Raw genomic sequence first — 21,793 nt, 5'->3', positions numbered from 1 at the left:
TCCTCAGTTTCAGGAGCACAGACTGACTCATTCGCCTGCTGCACCCAAGCTGGTAATCTGAGTCCCCCGCCCTTCGCAGTGGGTAGTACAGCCACTAACCAGGGCCGTTCTGTTTTTTCTCAGCTGTTAACATGCCCAGCTCTTCTTCAATGTCAAAATGTTTTCCCATGAACGCCAAGCGTAGCCATTTCCCTGCCTTATCAGCTCTAGTGACTGGAAGCCTGGTTTCCAAGAAAGCAGCCACTTGATCCAACCTCAGGCCCCGGTGGCATTTACGTCCCAGCAGACTGTTTTTGTAGCTGGGGCCGCGTGACATCGTTTCCCCAGGCCAGCCTTCTCCCTCCTGCCCTGCGCTTCAGTTCAGGGCTGTAGTCTGTGGGCTGGTAGGGATGCTTCAGGCCTTTGTGGGGCTCACTCCCTTGGTTTTTCAGGGCACCCCCAGTCCTCCGATCCCCTCCCTGGGTGGGCACAGTGATGTGGGAGCTTCAGGAGGGCACACCAGAGCCAGAGCTCTGGATCGGCTTGGCCCAGGCTTGCTCAGTGGTTCTGAGAAAGACCCTGCCCTTTGCAGGGGCTCTTCCGTCCCTGCCAGGGGATGAAATGTGGTTCTCTGAGCCCCACAGCCTGTGAGGGACGTAGGAAAAGTTAAGTGGGCGCTGGCAAGCCATCCTTAGGTGCTTCCCCTGCCTGGATCTTCTCTGAGGAAGTGTGGGGCTGCTTCATTGAACAGCGAGTCTTGTGATTCAGAGAGGTTCTCTTTATAACCATATATGTCTCCCCAGGAGAACCAATAAATTATGTGGCCTCTGACTGGTTGTCTTTCCATAGCTGCCCCAGAAGCCCTCTGGCCCCTGCTTGCAGCTTCTCCTATTTCAATTTCCATGTCCTCTCTGTTTTGTAACTCAAGGAGCTCCTCAGGCTTAGGGACAGCTGACAACCCGGACTCTTCCCAGGGGTGGCACCTGGGGAAGGGGCGGATGGGCACTGACCTACTGGTTTGTTCTGGGGCGTCCTGTCCCCAGCCACCATGAGTCATTTGCAAGGTGAATACGAATTGCAAGGTGAGCAAGAATACGTGCTGGGGGCGGGTGGGGACCTGGCAAGGTCACAAGGTAAGTCATGAGCTGAGGACGGACTTTGTATGGGAGAATCCACGGCAGCCCACTGAATCACCTCCTGACCTTCCACCTCCATCCCTGCCAGAGAGGAGCCAGCCTGCATTCGGGGGGTGTGGGATTGAATTCAAAGGGCCTTGAATTGCCTTTGGGGACATGCATGGCTGGCCTCTGCTCACGTGGCTGCATCGGAGAGCTCGAAGGACCTTTGAACACCCATTAAGCCCAAGCCCTCTATTTTACAGACCCAGAAGCTGAAGTCCAGAGAAGCAATTGTCTCCCAGTTCAGGGTAGAGCTGGAGCCTGAGCCCGTGGATCTATACACCACGGGTCTGGGGGATGCCGGTGCTTCACCCTGTGCACCTTGGCAGCTGCACCCAGATGCACCCTTAGGCTGGTCCCTTGTTCTGCTAACCCCTTGGGCAGTACCGCCCCCATGCCTTCCAATAGTGGAGGCTTTTCCTCTAGGACAGATGAAATCCTCCACTGTTCTAGCCCAGGGGCAGGGACAGGCCAATCCATGAGAGGTGACAGGGAAGAACATTGGGCTGTTTCCCTCCCTCCAGCTGCCCTTTCATTACTGAGCGCCTGAGTGAAGGGCCAGTCTTGTCCTCTGGGGAGTGGCTGGCAGAGCTGGTGTTTGTGGCTGAGCATTATTGTGGCCAAGAAGTCGTTGAGCTCTGATTTGTCCTATCGCCAAAGGCTGGGTGGAAATTTCTGGGAATGCCACTTTGGGATGACAGCATAGACAAAGCTGCTCCTGGCTTTGAGGGGCATCTTCCCTCAGAGCTCTGGAATGCCACGCATCTGTTTATCTCCTCGTGGTGCCTGCCCACCACATCTACCTATCTCTGCTTTCTCCATGGGCTCAGCATGCCATCGGCACTTAATGAATGTTAAAAAATAGTAACATCTGAGCCTCTGACCTTCACAGAAAGGTTTCCAAGACCACTTGCCAGAGAGGTTTCTCCATGAGGCCTGATTGGTCCCCAAGAGCCCACAGCACCCGGAGCCAGGGGTCCCAGGGGGCTGCAGAGCAGGGTGTACAGTTTGTCCTGCACAGGGCCAGGACTCAGAGGTCACAACAAAATGGACTGAGCCAGGTGTTTTAATGGAGGTGCCTGGGGTGTTGGCCTGTTCCAAACCGAGGACTGTGCCTTTTGCTCCCTCGTCCTTTTTCTTCCTGGTCCTCTGAGCAGGCTCGGCCTCATCCCTGGTGGAGGAATTCGCGTCCTCTGCAGTCTGATGGCTGCTGTCAGGCTTGCAGATGGAGCACTTCAGTTGCAAGCATCCACCTGAGCACTCTGTCACCCTCTCTTCCTTGACTGCCACTCACAGGACCAGTTCCACCCTCCTGCAGCTGAGACTTCCCTGTTGGTGGTTAAGTGGGAGAAGAACTGGGGTTTTCCAGCAGTCTACATCCACGGGCTTTGTGCTCTTCCTTCTTGTGACAAAAGAAAAAATTGTTTAGAGTCCTCTTTACCCACAAGTCCTGGTCAGTGGAGTCTTGACAAAGGGTATTTTGTAGCTGACTCTCCCCCCCCCCTTTTTTTTTTTTTTTCCTTCTTCCTGTAAAAGTGTGACTATTAAGTGGGAAGGGGGCCTGAAAAAATCTCTGGATGTGTTCATGGTCCAGGATTAAAGACAATTTTCCAAGGAGGGCACAGTGCCCCAGGCCTGCGATCTCAGCTACTTGGGAGGCTGAGGCAGGAAGATCACAAGTTGAAGGCCAGCTTGAACAACTTAGTGAGATTCTGTCTCAAAATTAAAAATCAAGGGACTGGGGATGTGGCTCAGTGATAGAGCTCCCCTGGTTCAATCCCTAGTACTAGGGGAAAAAAAAATAGACAAGCTTCTTGTAATTGTAATTTATTTTATCTCTACCCTGAACCCATTTTTGAGGCAGGTGGGAATTGGAGAGGGTAAGGAAGTGGCGGGGTGGGTGGCTGCAGTGGGTGAGGCTGTGTGGATTCCAGGGCTGGAGGCAGGCACCTGTGGAGAGTGAGCCATAACACAGTCTGGGAGAGATGTCTGATGCCCTTTGTTCTTGTATAGTTCTGTGTAAACCCATTTTACAGATGAGGAAATTGAAGCCTGGAGAAGACACATACCTTTCCCAGATGGTCACTGTGGCTTCTGAGCCATTGCTCTGGCAGCAACATATATTTTCTGGGTTCCTGGGTGCCATGGATGGCAGGATTGTTAGAGTGACCAATTGTCCCAGTTGCCCCTCAGCTTCGGGCCAACTGGGAAGGTTGGAAATGCTTCTCCACCTCTCCTGCTTCCTGTTCCATCATGCTCTGTGGCCTTCCATCTTCACGGTGACCTGCTGTGACTTGAGTCCTGTTCTTGGGAAAGGCAGACAAAGTTCTGGGCTGTCGAGAGACTGATAGGAGGAAAATTCTTAGCACAGGACTGTGAAGGCAATGAATGCCCCTTACACGGTGGCTCTTGGTAGCTTAATGTGGTGTGAGGGATGAAGAATGGAAAGGAAATCTGGAGGGACACTAGAATTAGAGAATCGAGGGTGGTGGAAGCCAGCATGCCTCTATGTGCTGAATTCAGGGAAGACAGTCCCACTTGTTTCTGGCAACTTCCCGGCTGGGATTAAGTCTGAAAGGTAGGATAGAGGAAGCCCAGCATGGGAGGGTTTGCACTTGTCCAAGCAAGAATGATGTGCAACAAGGGTGTGAATTCATTTCTTTTTTTTCGGGGGGGTGGTGTGGGTACTGGGGATTGAACTCAGGGGCACTTGACCACTGAGCCACATCCCCAGCCCTGTTTTGTATTTTATTTAGAGACAGGGTCTCACTGAGTGGCTTAGCACCTTGCTTTTGCTGAGGCTGGCTTTGAACTCACAATCCTCCTGCCTCACAATCAGGCATGCCCCATAGTACTTGGCTTGAATTCATTTTGATCAGTGTGTTAGTCAGCTTCCTGTTACCTGAGATCAACTAGCTTAAAAAGAAGAAAGATTTCTTTTGGCTGATGGTTTAAGATGTTTCAGTCCATGTCTGGTTGACTCTTTTGCTTTTGGGCTTGTGGTGAGGCAGAACATCATGGCGGTGGGAATACATGGTGCAGGAAGCTGCTCACCTCATGGCAGTTGGGAAATGGAAGAGAAGAGGGGTGGAGTCCCACAATCTCCTTCAAGGACATGCCCCCAATGACCTCACTTCCTGCCACTGGGCTCCACCATCTATAGGCTCCACTCTCTCCCAACAGTGCCTAATCATATAGACCTTTAGGGGACACTTACCACAGCAGTCAGACGCCAAAGCCTGGTCTGCCTCCTGGGGGAAAACGGGGTGGGGGTTGGAGACAGGTGCTCATGAGGCATCCTGGCGAGGCAGGGAGGCAGAGAGAAGTTGAGGGAGAAAACTGATCCCTGTGGGAGCTGGGAGTGTGTGTGGGGGGGTTTATGGCTGCAGTGGATGGAGCTTTCCTAGGTGTTGGGCATTTCCCTGTTTTTGCACATAGCAACACATCCAAGTGTTCCCGGCCTATGAGATTGGTAGTATCTTCCTCTTCCTCCTCCTCCTCATTAGCATCACCTCTGTTTTACAAGTGTGTAAAGTAAGACACAGAACGGTAAAGAAACTTGCCTAAAGTCACACAGCTAGTAAGCGAGGCAGCTGGGATTCAAACTTGTCTTATGGCGAAGGTGGGAGGAGGATCTCCTCCCCCTCCTCCTCCTCTCCTCCCCCTCCTCCTCCTCCTCCTCTCCTCCCCCTCCCCCTCCTCCTCCTCTTCTCCCCCTCCTCCTCCTCCTCTTCTCCCCTCCCCCTCCCCCTTCTCCCCCTCCCCTTCCTCCTCCTCCCTCTCCTCTTTCTTTCTTATACAGCTTTTCCTTTACCTGCAAGTCCAGATCAGCAGAGTCTAGGCAAAATTCTCTTTCAGCTAGCCTCTTTCCCCACTTCTTCGCCCTCCTCCTCCTCCTCCTCCTCCTCCTTCACCTTCTTTTTGTCCCTAAAGCTGGAAAAGGTGCACATTTTAGCGGTGGCTGCACTGTGTCTCTCCTTGGTCAGGGAGGCAGGCTGGTGATGGTGGTGGGGTGTGGTGATTGTGAGTGGATAGAAAACCCCAGGGATGTGTGTGTTGAGATGAAAGTTGCTCCAGGAAAGTGTTTGGGTCCTGGAGCTTAAAGATCACCCCTGTCCCACCCTCTTTTATTCTTTTTCTAAACCTTTTTAGGAACCTTCTCGGTAGTCTCCTTTCAGGAGCCTGGGGAAAGTGCCAAGGCTGAGCTCACCTGTTGGCTTTGTCCCAGTTTCTGCTCAGGAAGCAGCTTTGTGCATCCCTTGCACCTGTGTGATGGGAAACTGGGGGCTGGGGAGCGGATCAGGAAGAGAGCAGTGCTGGGTGTGGGTGCCTTGGTCCCACAAGCTCTACCTCCTGACAAAGGGGAGCCTGAGTCGCAGCTCAGGCCCGCCTCCCTGTCCAGCCCCCACCTCCTCCCCCATTCACTGCCTACCTGTCTTTGAATTCTGTCCCCTCGCTGAGCTTGCCCTGCGACTGGCCCTGCTGCACACACATTCACCAACGGCCCACACATCCCTAGGATGAAACAATGCGAGTCCAGAGCCGGCCAAGGCCGGTGATCTAATCTGTAAAGAAATTCAGAATCAACTGCCACATGGGTGGGGCCGGATGGGGGGGGTCTTGATTCTAGAATTTTCGCTAGGAGTCCTCTTTCTTCCAACAAAGTAGAGATCCAGATTTGTACCCGAGCTACACAGAGAAACCATTTCTCAGAAGAAAAGCATTTTTCAGAGCAGCCAGGAGAGGAGTGTGACGTGCTCAGACAACAGCCCTCACAGGTGTGGGCCCAGTCCTCGCCCCCGTGGATCCAACCAGCGGCAGGTGGGTGATGTTCAGGGAGAAAACAAGTGGGTCTGTGGTGAATAGGGACAGGCTTTTTTCTTGTGATTAGTTCCTAAACATATAATGTAGCACTGGTTTTCCTAGCATTTATGTTGGCTGAGGTATTACAAGTCATGTGGATATGGGGGAAGTGCCCCGGATGTGCGCTGGTTCCGTGCTGACACTTCAGCATCCATAGGAGGGACTTGAGCAGCCTCAGACTGCATCTGTGGGGGTCCTGGTACTGACCCCTTAAGGCTGCCATGGACAGCTGTGTAGGTGACCTATGGTCCATCATCATTTGAGTAACTATACAGAAATCAGTCTTTATAGGCTAAGGTAAGTGTATAATAAAGGGTCACTGAATAAATAAGTAAATATTCTGTTTATGTCTGAAGTTCGAGCAATCGTAGACCAAGAAACAGAGAATTCTCTGTAATCAAAATACCGATGCAGCTGGGGAGATAGCTCAGTTGGTAGAGTGCTTGCCTCGCATGCACAAGGCCCTGGGTTCAATCCCCAGCACCTCTCCTCCAAAAATACTGATGCTGGCCCCAGCGGCCAGGGCAGCCAGCTGGCTGGGCTCACAGTGTGCTGCCACCTCTGCTCCCACCACATGTATGGGTGACGTGCTGCAGAGCGGGGCGGGTTGGAAGCACCCATGCACCTTCCACCAACATGGCGGTGTCCTCGCAGCATGGCCAGCTGCTGAATGACTAAGAGCCACCGTGGTTAGGAACTGGGAACAGCCAGGTGCCCCAGAGCAAATATGTGGAACTGCTGGCCATGACATGTTGGGGAAAGAGATGAGACCCACCTCTGCAGGGAGCAAGAGCACCATGGAGACATCATCCATGAGTGCTTGTCTGAATGCCAGGTCCTCACCCCCTGCTAGTTTGGAAGCTTCCTGTCTCTCTGCCGGATGAGAGGTTACAGCTCAACTCCCCTGTTCAGACAAAGCTCTTGTTTTCAGAATGGTGACAGTTTCTCTCCCATGATTCATTATCTTCTGAGCCTCTAGTCTGAAAGAATGAGAAACCACTCCAAAGTTAGTTAGGATGTGCATGCTAAGTAGTTAGGAACCACCCAGGTTTTACAAAAAATTTTTAAAGCCCTGATTTAAAAGAAGCATGTGAAGTTATTTTGCAGTGGGCTCAAGATACACTATCTCCCTTTTCACATCACCCCCAATTTTTCTTTGTTCTTTTCATAAGCTCATTCAATTCTAAGGACTCTGTTTTAATGCATACTGATGGCCTGCCTCACTGAGGAGCTGGTCCTGTTTGCTGTACAGCGTAGATCCTGTTTAATGGAACTTTTGACTTAGGTGTTGGCATGACTCTCAGTGCTCTGAAGTCAACTTTCAGAAAGCACAATTATAAATACAGAAGAAAGAGCAACTTACCAAACCTGTCAAGGATCCTGAAAAATTTCATACTAAGACCCTATATAGATTTCGGTTCTGCATTTACTGTAAGTTGATCAAAACATCCTGAAGAAAATGACTAAAACTGTTTGCATTTTGTATGTATTTATTGCTTGATGTAATAAAGTTTATTTTCATTATTAAAAAATCAACAATGATACAACAATGTGATTACTCCAATCCAGAATGGCTTAAAAGGTGAAGCAGTTTGAGATCCAGATGATGGTGTCCTGGGGAAGCAAAATCAAGCACTCACTGAGATTCGAACTTTTGCAGCAGTTGGCTAAAAGCAGAGTAGCTGTTCATCATTGGGCAGGTTGAACACTGCATGGACTGTCCTCCAAAGACTGGCGTGGTTGAAGACTTGAAGGGTGGTGCTATTGGAAGATAATGGGAACTTGAAGAGGGGGAGCCAAGTAAGAGGTCTTAAGTTATTGGGGTGTCCCCTTGAAGGGGTAGTGGGACCCCAGCTCTTCCTCTCTTTTCTTCACATCCCAATCATGAAGTGGGCAGTCTTGCTCCACCAAATGCTCTTGCCATGATGCTCTGCCTCCTCATAGGCCCACTAGCACTGGGACCAAGTAACCATGGACTGAAACCTCCAACACTGTGAACCCCAAATAAACCTTTCCTCTTTGTAAGGCGGTTATCTCAGGTATTTATTACAGCAATGGAAAACTGACTTCCATACTACCTTCATGCCCCTTGGGTGGCCCTGCTGTCCCCTCCCAGCTGCCAGGACCAAATGCCATCTGGGAGTGGACACCTTCGCCACCGGCATCATCCCCCTTGCCCACCCCGACCCCCCGCCTGTAGCGACTGTAGCTGCCTCAGGTCCTCGCTGCTGAAGACTTGGAGAGACGCACACATGACCATCTTTGGCACCTGTGGTATTTTCAGGAATTAAAAGTTGATGGAAAGGAACTTATTGTCCTAAATCCCCAGCAGAGCATGAGGTTTACCGAAGTCCCTTCCTGAGACTGATTAGCTCAGTGGTCTGGTGAGGTGAGGTCTCCAGCGACACGATCGGCCTAAAACCCGGGAGCTCTGACCACAGGCTGACATTGAGGGGCTTTGAACCAAGGAATGGGCGATTCAGGGATCAGTGAGCTGTCATGTCTACAGATCCTGGAAACACTCGTGAACCTAATGGGTCTGGTGAGTCAGGTGCAGTAAAGGGACAAGTTAAATATTGCTTTAGAGCCGTGTGTCACTGATGCTTTGCTTAAACAGCACTGAATACAGCTACCATACAGGCCTTCCAGGGTTCTAGTCCAGTAGTATGCAAGGTGGATGCATACAGCCTTGCCGGAGTGTGGACACCTGTCACTGTTTGGTGAGCATGTGGATAAGTTCCTTACGTTGTATAATATATATATATATATACTTCATTCATTAAGGCAAATAATGCTTGTGTGCTGAGGATTTTGTTAGAAATGTGTTGGCCCCTTGAAAATTGCGACAGGAGACAGTCTGGCCGCCTTGGACATTTAAAGCCAAAAGTCAAAAAGAATGACATTTGAGTTCACAGATGCTCCTGTAAGAGAAGCAAGTCATGGTATCATTGTCATTGGTCTCATTCAAAACCATGTGACTGAACTTTAATTCACCCTGAATGGTGGGCATGGGGTGACTTTGGAAACGTGTTGGTGGGTGATCCACTGAAGCCTTTTGCCTTGGAAAGCCCCTCTCTTTCCAGCCATGGGGTTAAAATAGCTTGACTCGTGCATTCTTCAAGGGCAAATATAGATTTCCTTTAAAGTGAATTCCAAATCCAGGCAAATAACATTAAAGCCAGATCAAAAGTGCATTGAAATTTTGTTTACAAATAAAAATGGGATGACTCACTGGAGATGTGAATTTTCTTTCTTTTTGTTGGGGGGAATACTGGGGATTGAACCCAGGGACACTTAACCACTGAGCCACACCCCCAGCCCTTTTTAAATTTACTTCAATTTTAAAATTTTGAGACAGGGTCTCACTAAGTTGCCTACGGTCTCCCTAAGTTGCTCAGGCTGGCCTTGAACTCGCAATCCTCCTGCTTCTGCCTCCCAAGCCGCTGGGATTACAGGTATGTGCCACTGTGCCTGGTGACTTTTCTTTGTCTTTATAGAAGTCCTTAGATGACTGCATGGACTCATCACTTTTTCTTCCTTGGAGCAAATGTCCTTTTCATGAGAGGCACAGTCAAGACCCACATTCTCTTACCTGCAATCCTGAGGTCCAGGAAGCTGTGAGACTCAAAAGCGTTTCGTACACTAGACACCATTCTGGCAGTGACACCTGACCTGAAGTGACTGGAAACTATTTATAGATTATATTACACTCACTTACTATGAATATTCATGCTTCATCCCCGAAATATGAGTGTGTGAATATAGGGCAGGGCTGCCATCCTCCAGGGCTGCCGTCCTCCAGGGGTGCAGGAGCTGAACTATAGAGGCCACACTCCTCTCTTTACCTTTCTGAAAATCCGGAACACTGATTTCAATCTCACACCTGCCCTGAGGGTTTCCATAAGGGCCTGTGGACCTGTAGCACAATCCCCCCCACATAGTACATAAACATCAGACAGGATAGAGGATGGGACCCTACCAGCTGGCCCAGCCTGTCAGGTGTCCTCCGTCCTCGTCCCTGATGAGGCCTAAGGCAACGCGAGGCCCTGTGAAAGCATAGAATTCTGTGCTTCCGCTGCCTGCCCGCATCTGAGCACCAGCCCGTGCCCTCTCAGGCTGCCTGGGTCAGAGGTACATTCTTGGTGGCTCTTTCCCGATGACTCTATGCACGTCTTGCCACATGGGAGAGGGAGGTGAGTGGTGAGCGTGGGCCTCATCGATGCCCAGGCTCCCAACGAGGTGGTGAAGGCCTAGAGCAAATCCCTTAAGTCATTCAGTTATTAACTTATCAACAGATTCATTCGCTCAACTAACATGTTTGTGATCTAGGTGTGTTTTATTGAGATCCTTGTACAGAGCGGGGAGCAGAATCAGGCATGGATGCAATGAGTATTTTCCCAGACAATGTTTCAAACAATCCAGGAGATGTTAATGAATTCTAGAGGATCATTTTCACAAATAAGTCTAGAAAGTGATGAACTAAAAAGAGTTGAACAATTTTCTTCTCTGCAGCAACTTTCTGAGTCCTTAATAACATAATACACATGGCAAACATCCAAAGGAGCATTGGCATCGCTGACCCACGGATTGGCATCTATGCCCCTCCCAGCTCAGATGACTTTTCTATTCCATGAAAAGAGCTGAGCAAGGAATGAAGTAGAGGGAAAGACAGAGCTGAAAGACTCTAGAGCAGGCTCATTCTCTGGGTGTGCAAAGCCTTCAGATTTTCGTTACCTTCTCCAACTACTCCCCAACCCCCAAAAAGTGCAGGTGGTTCTGAGGAGCTCTGTGAACGCTCTTCTGGGGTCATCTAACCTCGAAGACTCATAAGCCGGAAAGCAACATCCTGATGAATCTCCTTGGATTTCCTGGACAGTTGCCTTCTGATTTTGAGCCACGTGTGGCAAAGAACATGACTCCTCTCTGACCTGTTGGCAGATTTTCTCATGAGCCAAGAATATATGGAGGACCAAGGAGTTCCACTCTCATGTCTGGTCTCTTGGTTAAGATTTCTCCCAGGAAAACCAACAAATGTGTTATCCATTGTACTGTTTTAAAACACTAATCTCCAAAGTAGTGTTAGTTTCACTGTGAGACACTATACTATGTTATGATTCTGAATGGGCAGCTTGGATGGAGGTAAGATGGAGTACGGAGGTTAGGGAGGAGTAGAGTGGACCCTTTAGTGTTTTCTTACACAATGATTTTAGTCCCATTTGTGCATTGAAGTTGGGCTCTTCTTACCCAACTTTTTGTGGTTGGAGCTGTTTATTGGCATTATCTCTTTTGCCACTGACTTGACCTCCGGTGGGAATTCTATTGCTTTATTTGTATTTGACTTTATTGTACCTTGATCTCCCCAGAGCAAAATGGGAGCAGACTGGGAGCTTATGAGGATTTTTAAAGAAATGCCCTTCAAAGCAGTATGCTCCGGAGTGCAAGGTAGAAGGTGTTGGGAAATAACTTTATTTTCCACAGTGATCTCTGCATGGTGAGCACTCAACCAAGGTGGCTAGGATTTAAGAATGAAGTTGCTGCAAGGACAGGACCTCTTCTGTCTTTCTAATCGCTGTGTCCCCAGTCAGAGGTCTGGCCAGAGGAGGGTCACGGTACTTGCTGAATGCAGAAATGGTTGGTTAATGTCATTGATTGGGAAGAAGGAAGGGAGGGAAGAAAGAAGGAGGGAAAGGTGGGAATGAGGGACAATACTCTGAACTACGAGGTTACAGAGTATTATCTTTGTTCTTTTCTGGTTCTGTAAACCAGGAGATGTGAAGAACTTTTCTTCTCATTTTTTCCAAATGCAGCTGGTTCTCAGTACCTGTGAGTTCTATATCTTTGACTTCAACCAACCACAGATCAAAAAGATTTGGAAGAAAAATTGTGTCAGTACTGAATGTTTGCTGACATTTTTCCTCATTATTATTCCCTAAACAGTACAGAATAACAATGATTTATGTGTCATTTATATTGTATTAGTTGTTATAAGAAATCTAGAGATGATTACAAGTATATGGGAGGATAAGCGTAGGTTCTGGACAAATACTATGCTACTTTTTAGAAGGGATTTGGGCATCCATGGATTTTGGTATCCTCAGAGGTTCTGGGACACAATCTCCACAGATATCCAGAGGTGACTTTACATACATTTTTTTCTCAATGTGTTAAATTTCCTTAGATTTTTTTCTCCTCCTCTTATGTGGGTGAGTGAATCATCTCACTGACTGGGACTTTTAGAACTAGTTAGATGCCGTAGTCTAGAATGTCTTCCAAAGGTCCATGTGATAAAATCTTGGTCCCCAGCCTACAGTGCTATTAGAAGGTGGTGGAAACTTTAAGATGTAGGACTAGTGGGAGGTCATAGGTCATTGAAGGGAACCGTGTGGTACAGATCTTGTTCTGTTTCCCAGCTGCTATGAGGTGAGCAGTCTTGTTCCACCACAGCCTCCCCGCCATGATGTGTGGCCTTACCACAGGCCCCAAAGCAACAGGGTTAACTGATCACAGACTGAAACCTCCCAAACTGTGAACCAAATAAACCTTTCCTCTTTTTAAATAGATTATCTTAGGAATTTGTTACAGTAACAGAAAGCTAACTGACACATAGTATAATAATCATGGCCCAGTACTTTTCTTTACAAGATTCTCTTTTTAATTCTTTCTATCCCACAATTCTGTCCTTTATTAGTGCAACAAGCACACATTGGTCCTGTGTGCTAGTTAGCTAGATCTTCATGCTACTTATATTTAAATTGCTTGTTGTTTTCAAGCTAGTTTATTCAAACACAAGTGACTGTACACCTAAGATATGTTTCTCCCTCATTATGGAGAGTTCTTTTTGCTCCTGGGCCTTATCCCCCCACCTCCTATTTTTCTTTCCCCCAAGGGCCATGGCATATGGGGCCAAGGGAATAAGGTCCAGAGGAGAGAGCACTGAACCTGAAGCCAGGAGCTGTAGTTTGAGTCCCAACTTAGCTACTCATCCAACATGTGGTCTTGGGCAAATCTCTTGTCGTTTGTACCCATCAATGATCACTTTTTTGTTTGTTTGATTGGTACTGGGAATTGAACCCAGGGGTGCCTAACACTGAGCCACATCCCCAGCCCTTTTTCTTTTTCTTTTGAGACAGGGCCTCACTAAGTTGCTAAGGCTGGCTTTGAACTTGCAATCCTTCTGCCTCAGTCTCCCAAGTTGCTGGGATCACAGGTGTGTGACACTTTGCTTTTTCCTTGGAAAGATGCCAAGTGAAGTTCAGGACAGGAGCCCTCATGACTCAATCTAGATTGTGGCCACATAGCCCCCTCCTCTAGTGGTCCCCAAGCTGCTAGGGCAAGGGATGCTTTGGTGAACTGCCTTGAGCCAGCCAGTGCACGTGCCTTTTGGCACAATTCCCGATCTCATAAGAATAAAAAGTAGTGCTCCTGAGGAGCTTCTGATAGATGCATTAAAAATAATAATCTTTAAGATATTTCAAACCCACTATGCTATGAGCCAGGACTCAGGGTTTGGGGCTCGACAATGAACGAACTGAGGTTTGTAGATTCCCCGAATTCGTTTCCTCCTCTGTAACTTTAGGAAGTGGATGACGCATTTGTTGGGAACATCAGGTTCTCTCTCATATTGGTTGAGAGCTGTTTTAAGTACTGAACATACAATAGCTGTGTGCAGTAGGCACTGTTGTGATTCTCATTTTATGGAATACAAAATTGGGGCTCAGAGTCCACCTCCGTCAGACCTGACTCAAACCTGTCATTCTGATGTCGAGACCCAAGTGTGCAACTGACTTCGGTGTCTCCACCTTAAGGACCCCTCAGAGCAGAGGAAGCCCCAGGGCAGGGACTTGCCACCCCTCCACACTCTGCCTTTAAGCTGTGAAGGCAACGCAAACTTTTCTTTCCAAGTCTTGTTTTCTGGATTCACTTGACCAAGCAGGTGCCTGAGGCTTCATTATGGGATGTTCCTGTTCCTCTCTTGATCTAGCCACCTGGTTTATGTCTGTCAGCTAAAAAAATCCCTCAAATACACATTACACATCGGTTTAAAAAGGCAGCACCGTCTTTAGCATATGGTGTTTTTACTTTTACTTGTGAGCATATGAGTGAATGTGTATTTGAGAGAGAAAGATCAGTGAAGATCCACATTGGTTTTATACACTTTCGAACAGTCCAGCTGTGGTCCTAATTGCTACTGATAAAGAGATGGTCAGTAGGGCAAATACGATATGGACGTTTGAAAGCATGCACCTGTCAGACAGGTGCTCGGTGCTGAGTACTGTGAAGGGGAGCTGCTTCCTTTGAAGCCTTCTGCCCGATTTTGCTTTCTGAGGTGTGATTGGGCTCCTGTCAACGACAGCTCTCTGCACACACTGAGGGTGGATCTCTGGCTCAGAAGAAGATATGACGATGGTGCCGAGGGTGTGCCTTGTGAAACAACAAGCGAGCTATTGTCCTGCCCCCCCACGCCCCACTCTTTCCTTCTTACTGGATCCCTGGGCTGATCCAGTCAGCATGCGAAGGCAGCAGAGGTTCGCTCTGCCTGCCTGGAAACTCCTCCTCCTCCTCATCTTCCTCCCCCTTTTCTTCCCTCTCCTCCCCTTTTCCTTTTCCTCCTCTCTTCCTTTTCCTTGGTCCTCACGCCTACAAGCCCATGACTGGTCCCATCTGGACCCCAATCCTATCCTTTGCAGCTCCAGAGTCGCCTTTCAAAAGAAACCCCTGCTGGAACAAAGTCCCGGGAGGAAATGCATCCAGAGGGAACGAGTCATTTCCAGAGAGTAGCCTTCTTAGGAGACTTTCAGCCTCTGGCCTCCTCTGGCTGACCTCCGAAGGACCCGTTTAACCCAAAGGCCTCCCAGGCCACACCCAATGGCTCCTTGCCCTGATCTTTTCTCATAGGGAGTGTTTGTGGGTTTTGTTTCTGAACCAAAGTGTCTTTTCCTTGACACTCTCTACCTTTCTGTAGCAGGAAGAGACTCTGAATCACATGGTGTGGAGGACCAGGTGGTCGCTGGGAATTTCTGAGGGGAGGATGGAAAATGAAGGGATGCTTGATCTATGGCAGCCACGCGTCCCTAACTGGTGGGGAGCGCTGCTCAGCAGTGAGCTTCTCCTTTGGCCATAAAATGAGGACCTGATCTCACTCAGAGGGCCTTCTCTTGTTTCAGCCTTCTGGCCAGGGTTCCCTGAGCCCCGATCAGGTCCTGCTGGGGCACTTATTCTAACCCAGCCCTGCCTTCCCAGGCTCACCCAACCTGTGCAGTGGAGCCCGAAAACCTGTCAGAGACCTGGATCACAGCCCTCCTTCCATTTTAGGGTCTCCGTTTCCTCATATGGTCATTGGGACCATCATCATCAAAAAGACCAAGACTTACAACCACTGATTTTATTGAGTGCTCACTGTGTGGTGGGTCGCACTGGGTCTCCATCCACCGTCTCGTCTGATCTCCAGGAAGACCCAGTGAAGTAAGCACCCTGTCAGTCCCCATTTCAGAGGTGAGGAAAGCGAGGTGTAGACCTAAGTCATCTGCCAATGTCACACAGCTAAGACTCTGTCAAATTATCGTCCAAATCATGGCTTTCCTGGACTCATTATGATAGCTTCACTGTACTTCTCTCTTGGACTCAGTCAAGGTATCTCTCTCTGTATCTAATCTCTATATCTATCTGTCTATCTATCTATCTATCTATCTATCTATCTATCTATCCTCTATCATTCATCCTCTATTTACTCTTTCTCTATATCTATGTACACTTATCATCTCTCTTATTCTATTATCTACCTCTCATTTCTCCATCTTATTTATATTTCATCTATCTCTCACTCTGTGTATCTATCATCTATTTTTTATTTTCTCCATTTCCATATCTATCATCTATTTCTTTCCATCTATCACCTATCTGTCATCTATTATCTGTCATTTATCATCTATTATCTATTATCTACTATCATCTATTTATCATCTATGTCATCTATCATCTATCTATCGTTTATCATCTATCTATCATCTATCTGTCATCTATCTATATCTGTCATCTATCATCTATCTATCATCTATCTACCATCTACTGTCATCTATCATCTATCATCTATCCACCTATCATCTATCATCTGTCATCTATCTTTCATCTATCATCTATCATCTATCATCTATCTTCTATCTATCATCTATCATCTATCATCTATCATCTATCATCTATCTATCTACCATCTATCATCTATGTTCTATCCATCATCTGTCTATCTGTCATCTATCATCTATCAATCTATCAATCTATCTTTTATCTATCATCTGTCTGTCATCTATCATCTATCATTTATCTATTGATCTATCATCTATCTGTCATCTATCATCTATCTATCTATCATATATCATCTATCATTTATCTATCTATCAATCATCTATCATCTTTCTATCATCTGTCATCTATCATCTATCGTCATCACCCACTTCTGAGTATCTGCCGTATGCTTCTCATTTTATCTATCTCTTCCTCTATCATTCTTCTTTCTGCCTTCTATCTCTTAATTTCTCTTTCATTCTCATCTCTATCATATGTCTTTTGTTCCATTTATCTATCATCTATTTCTTGTTTTCTTTATCTCTGTGTCTATTATTTTTCTGTCATCTATTTATCTAAGATTTTGGAGGAGCATATTTCTCATTTCTCTGAAGCTTCAAGGCCCAGGGTTACCCAAGTGCTTCTGGTGCTGGTGGGAGAGGCGGGTGGTGGGCACTGAAGTCCAAGCTGGGCAGGGTCCTGTGCTGATGGGCGGCCTAGCCTGGGTCCCCTCCTTGTCTGGGGTCTCTGCACACCTTGCTGTGGGGAGAGAGACCTGGTTGCTGATCTGCCACATCTGCCCAGCTAGGGCTCTGCTCTCCTGTTCCTGAGCTCCTTCCGGCTTTGGTCCTGGTCTCCACCTCTTCCCCACCACTGTTTGGTCCCTTTAGACTGCACTGGCCTCACGGAAGGCCTGGCCTGCCTGATCTCTACAGTCTCCACCAGCAACACCAGGGGCTTTAATTTTTTTTTTTTAAATGAAGCTTTCTTGTCTGTATGTGTGAGACTTTATTGAGATGTAATTCACAGGTCACACAATCCACTCATTCAGTCTATATAAGTCAGTCATTCTTAGTGTATTCACAGATATGACCGCCATGACTATCGTCCATTTTAGAACATTTTTACCACCTCCAAAGGAAAGCCTTCTATCTATGCTGTCCCCCAATCCGCACCACCAGCCATAAACAATCACAAATCCATTTTCTGTGTGTGTGTCTCAGTTTACCAAAGTAGATGGGGGAGGAGTTAAATGGAAATGTCTCTCTTGCAGTGAAAATTGTGACCATCTTATATGCTCATGAGCTTCTAATACGGTGAGAATCTTTTCCCAAAGAGTTGACGTGAGAAGATAGGTTGTGCTCCTATTCATGAGTACTGGGAGGTCAGAGGTTACCAGAGGTTAAACCTGGAAGACCCCAGGAGATAGCTCTTTCCCCAAACTACCTGCCCTATTCATAAGTGATGGACTATTAATAAAGTAATGACCAAAATGCCAATAGAGAGCAGACCCACATCTCCATACAGAGCTGGACATGAAATGGTGCAAAGCTGAAGTTGGAAGAAAACTTTGAGCTCACTCAGTCCTTATTTATGCCCCAGTTTGGTCTGAGGCTCAGAGAGATCAAGATAGGATCAAGATCCAGGCATTGGCCAATCTGGGGCTCTTCTACCTGTTTCCCATTTAATCCATGGAAGTAGACAGGAGATCAAGTGAGACTAGGAGAATTTCAAGGGAATCCACAGAAAATACCATCTGAGCATGACAGTGATTACCCCCTTGGGGTACTTCCCCACAAAGTACTGATCAATCACCAGGAAAAGTGGCAACTCACTTATTCTGGAGAAATGGAACTGGTCCCCTAGCAGGTGGAATGTGCAGGGCTCTTTGTGCCCAGCAGTATCTGTTGGTGCTTTGATCCTCAAAAGCTATTCTAATATATGAAGAAAACAGCCTTGATTTCAGACTTTATGTGAAACCAAGCAGAGAGTAGCTGCTGAGTGATTTCTGCATCCTGGCAAGATTCTCACGAGGAGGGTAGGATGAAAATGAAAGAAAATGAGTGAGGCTTTTTCTGCTATGTGTGGTTGACAAGGAAGCTGGTTAGGGAAGTGGCACGTTGAGACAAGTAGTCACATAGCTAAGTGTTAAGGATTCTATTGATGTTTTTTTTTTTTTTGTTTGTTTGTTTGTTTTGTTTTGTTTTGGGTACCAGGGATTGAACTCAGGGACACTCGTCCACTGAGCCACATCCCCAGCCCTATTTTGTTTTTTATTTGGAGACAGGGTCTCACTGAATTGCTTAGAGCCTCACTTTTGCTCGCCATCCTCCTGCCTCAGCCTCCCTGGTTGCTGGGATTACAGACATGCAGCACCACACCTGGCTCTATTGATGATTTGATGGAAGTAAAACAGCATGGAGGGAGGTCCATGGCCCAAGGTTGTGTGGAGGAGGTGGGCTTGGAGTGGCTCCGAGGGCTAAAAAGAGAGAGAGGAGGAGAGAAGGCACCCTAGCCATGGGGAGATTCCCACACAGGGCTGGGAAGGAGGAAAATGCCCTGGGATGTCTGAACAGGGCAAAATTCACTCTAAATAGAGCTGCAATGCACAAAGATTACAAGCTCAAAAGAAGCAGAAGTTCCTTTTTTTAAGCAAAGAACAAACAATTTTGAGTCACAATTCTCTGCCCTCCTTGAAGTATTTAATTTTCCTGAGTTTGGGCAGGAAAGACATGCTTGGTTTTGACTAATCAAGGGGAACCTGTCTTGGGTCTATTCTACTTTCCATAGGGGCAAATTTTCTTTCTATTGAGGTACAGTGTAGCTAAGGGTGTTCCAAAAGTCCATGCGTTAAAGGCTTAGTCTCCAGTCTTTGGTGTTATTTGGTAGGTGGTGGAACCTTTAAGAGGTGGGGCCTACGGGGAGGAAGTTAGGTTACTGAGGGTGTGCCCTCGAAGGGGATATTGGGACCCCGGCCTCTTCCTCTTTCTCTCTCTTTTCATTTCCTGGCTGTGAATTGAGAGGTTTTATTCTGCCATGCTTCCCACTATGATGCTCTGCCTTGCCCAAACTGATCCTAGGCAGAAACCTCCAAAACTGTGAGCCAAAAATAACTCTTTTCTCTTTATAAGTTGGATATCTCAGGTGTTGTTATAGGGATGAAAATCTGACTAACACATACACTAAGATACACCCAGAGCCACTATAAAGAGAATCAGCCCATCCTTTCCCCAAGAACACTGCTGCTTCCAGTCAGACTGAGGGATTTAAGGAGCGATGGGTTTGTTTCCCACTGTCTGTTCATTATAGCAGTTACCAGCTTTCTGAACCCACGTGGCAGAATGGCCAAGGGTTTTCTCCATGGAGTCGAAGGGAGATCAAGTGGACCTTCAACTGGCCACTTGTCTTTTCCTAAGTATGAAACTATACATTCATTGCTGGTTCAAAAAGCTTTTTAAACAAAACCAGTTTGGGTTAGTAAGAAGGTCAAACCTGGAAACTGCTCCTTTTTGGTGCAGGCCTGGGGGTGCTGAGACCGAAAGCACATCCCTGGCTTTGATCCCAAAGGCCGAGTTCAGTACCTTCACTCCCGTCCTGAGGATCTCAGCAAGGTCAAAACTTGAGAAGATCTTTGATATTTTACCAATATTGGTTTTAATTTGTTCCCTTTAAAAAAAATCAAAATGAGGCTAGAACCTTTGAACAGAACCCATGTCATGTGCGTGTTAGTCAGGAGGGGTTGAGTTTATGATGCAGCCCCAAATCTCAGTGACTTAAAACCCAAAGGCTTAGCGGGGTGCAGTGGCACACACCTATAATCCTAGCAGCTTGGGAGGCTGAGGCAGGAGGATCACAAGTTCAAGGTCAGGCTCAGCAACTTAGTGAAACCCTCAGCAACTTACCAAAACCCTGTCTCAAAATTAAAAATACAAAGGACTGGAGATGTAGATCAGTGGTAAAATAGCCCTGGTACAGTTCAATCCCTGGTACTAAGAAAATGAAAAATCCAAAGGCTTATGTCCCCCCTTATTCACAGAGAATATGTCCTATGATTCCTAGTGGATGCCTGAAACCCCAGCTAGCACTGAACCCTAAATGTACTGTTGCTTTTTCTCATGCCCTGTAGCATTGCTACTCAATACCAGAGTTACTCTGTTCTTCCATTTTTAGTTTCTTGGATGACAGTGGAGACTGAACCCAGAGGTACTCCACCAGTGAGCCACATCTCCAGCCCTTCTTAATTTCTTTTGTTGAGATAGGATTTCACCAAGTTGTTGAGGCTGGCCTCAAACTTGCCTTAGCTTCCTGAGTTGCTGGGATTAAAGGTGTGCTTCACTCCCCCTCCCCAGCTGTCCTTCCATGGGGTATACCTTGGTGCTTCCTTGGCATCACTACTCATATGCTTTAAGGCTTTCATTGAGTAAAATAAGGGTTACTTGAACTCAAGTGCTGTTATACCATGACAATTGATATGATAACCAAGATGGCTACCAAATGACTAACGGGAGGGTAGCATATACAGTTCAAATTGTCTGGTAGGAATGTTGTCTGTATCAAAATTCAGCAAAGTCATTGAAAGGGAAATGGGAATGAAAAGGGAGAAACTATGTTCGTGATGGGGATTTCAGCCCAGACATGAGTCATATTTGTAGCTGAGATGGCCCCCAAAAGCTGTCACTTAAATACCACCACACTGGTTTCTCTCTCCAGTAAAAGGCTCAGGGGTGTGCAGTTCTCAGGACTCTGACTCCTTTTCCGTGACCTCTTTACCATTCTCTACGCCTTCCCGTCTTAACCTGCATTGTCTGAATTCTGGAGCTTGAGGCAAAAGCTAATGCACTGATATTTTCCTGGGGAGTGAGAAAAGGAGGTGAGGCAGATAAGGATGGGTGCAGCACGAGGGGTGTGTTTCTGGCTGGCTCTAGCTTTTCACAAGTGTGGCTAACTATTAGCCTCCTGGTTTATCTCCAGAAAGGCCCACTGGGGAACATGCGAGAAGGAGAAGAGTTTGTCTGCCCAGTCATGTCTCCCACTGGTCAGAGTTGGCTTCATGGGACAGTAGGCCCCCCACCTCCATCTGGCATCTCCTGCCAGTGACAGTCAGATTTCCCAACAGCATCGGGAGGACCAGGTGGTGAATGGGAATGAGTCAGGGTCCTCTCCTGCTGCCCACCGCAGTCCACTACCCAACACATCTATCTGGACAGGTGGTGTGCCTACTGGGTGAGTGGGTCCACGGTGTCATACTCCTTAGCAGCAACAGGGAAGCCCTGGAGCAGGGGTGGGAGGTGTGTAAGCAACAGGAAGAACCAGGAACATCTGCCACAATAGGGCCAGTCTATCCAAGCAGGTGAAGTGTCATGGCACCCCAACCTCTGCTACAGATGGCTTGGAACTCAGCGAGTCTCTGTAATATAAAGCTGCTCCCCCCGCCCTCTCTGCTGCAGTCATTTCCCCGCCTCCCAACTACTTGTCAGTCTGTGAACATCCTAGCTAGCTATTGGTTCATCAGTCAGCTTGCAAGTATCCTTCTCCGTTATTGGTCCCCTGTTAGCCTGATGGAATTCAACTGCTTAAGGACCGCTTCCCTGCCATCATTTCTCATGCTTTCTCTCTCCTACTCACTTTCTTTCTCTCTCCCCCTTGCTTTTCACACTCTCTCTTGCGCGTGCCCTTTCTCTTTTCCTCTCATTTTCTCTCTTACCCTGCAGGGA

The 21,793-nt window shown here is 47.5% G+C and overlaps 1 long non-coding RNA gene and 1 other non-coding gene across 3 annotated transcripts; both read left to right on the top strand.

Annotated features, from left to right (window-relative positions):
- Positions 1-906: 906 nt before the first annotated feature.
- On the top strand, positions 907-8,663 carry LOC124989123 (uncharacterized). 2 transcript variants are annotated; one of them, XR_007109563.1, is made up of 3 exons: positions 907-1,061; positions 5,826-5,978; positions 7,590-8,038. It is a non-coding gene; the product is annotated as an uncharacterized LOC124989123 (long non-coding RNA). The 2 variants fall into 2 exon arrangements; XR_007109562.1 differs by lacking the exon at positions 7,590-8,038 and adding an exon at positions 8,060-8,663 and having other exon boundaries at positions 908-1,061.
- Trnaa-cgc (transfer RNA alanine (anticodon CGC)) lies at positions 6,437-6,511 on the top strand. The gene has a single exon. It is a non-coding gene; the product is annotated as a tRNA-Ala (tRNA).
- Positions 8,664-21,793: the final 13,130 nt, after the last annotated feature.

The sequence above is a fragment of the Sciurus carolinensis genome, chromosome 7, assembly GCF_902686445.1.
Source record: "Sciurus carolinensis chromosome 7, mSciCar1.2, whole genome shotgun sequence".
NCBI lineage: Eukaryota > Metazoa > Chordata > Mammalia > Rodentia > Sciuridae > Sciurus > Sciurus carolinensis.
The sequence above is the reverse complement of the archived record's forward strand: the minus strand, read 5'-3'. Positions and strand labels throughout refer to the sequence as shown.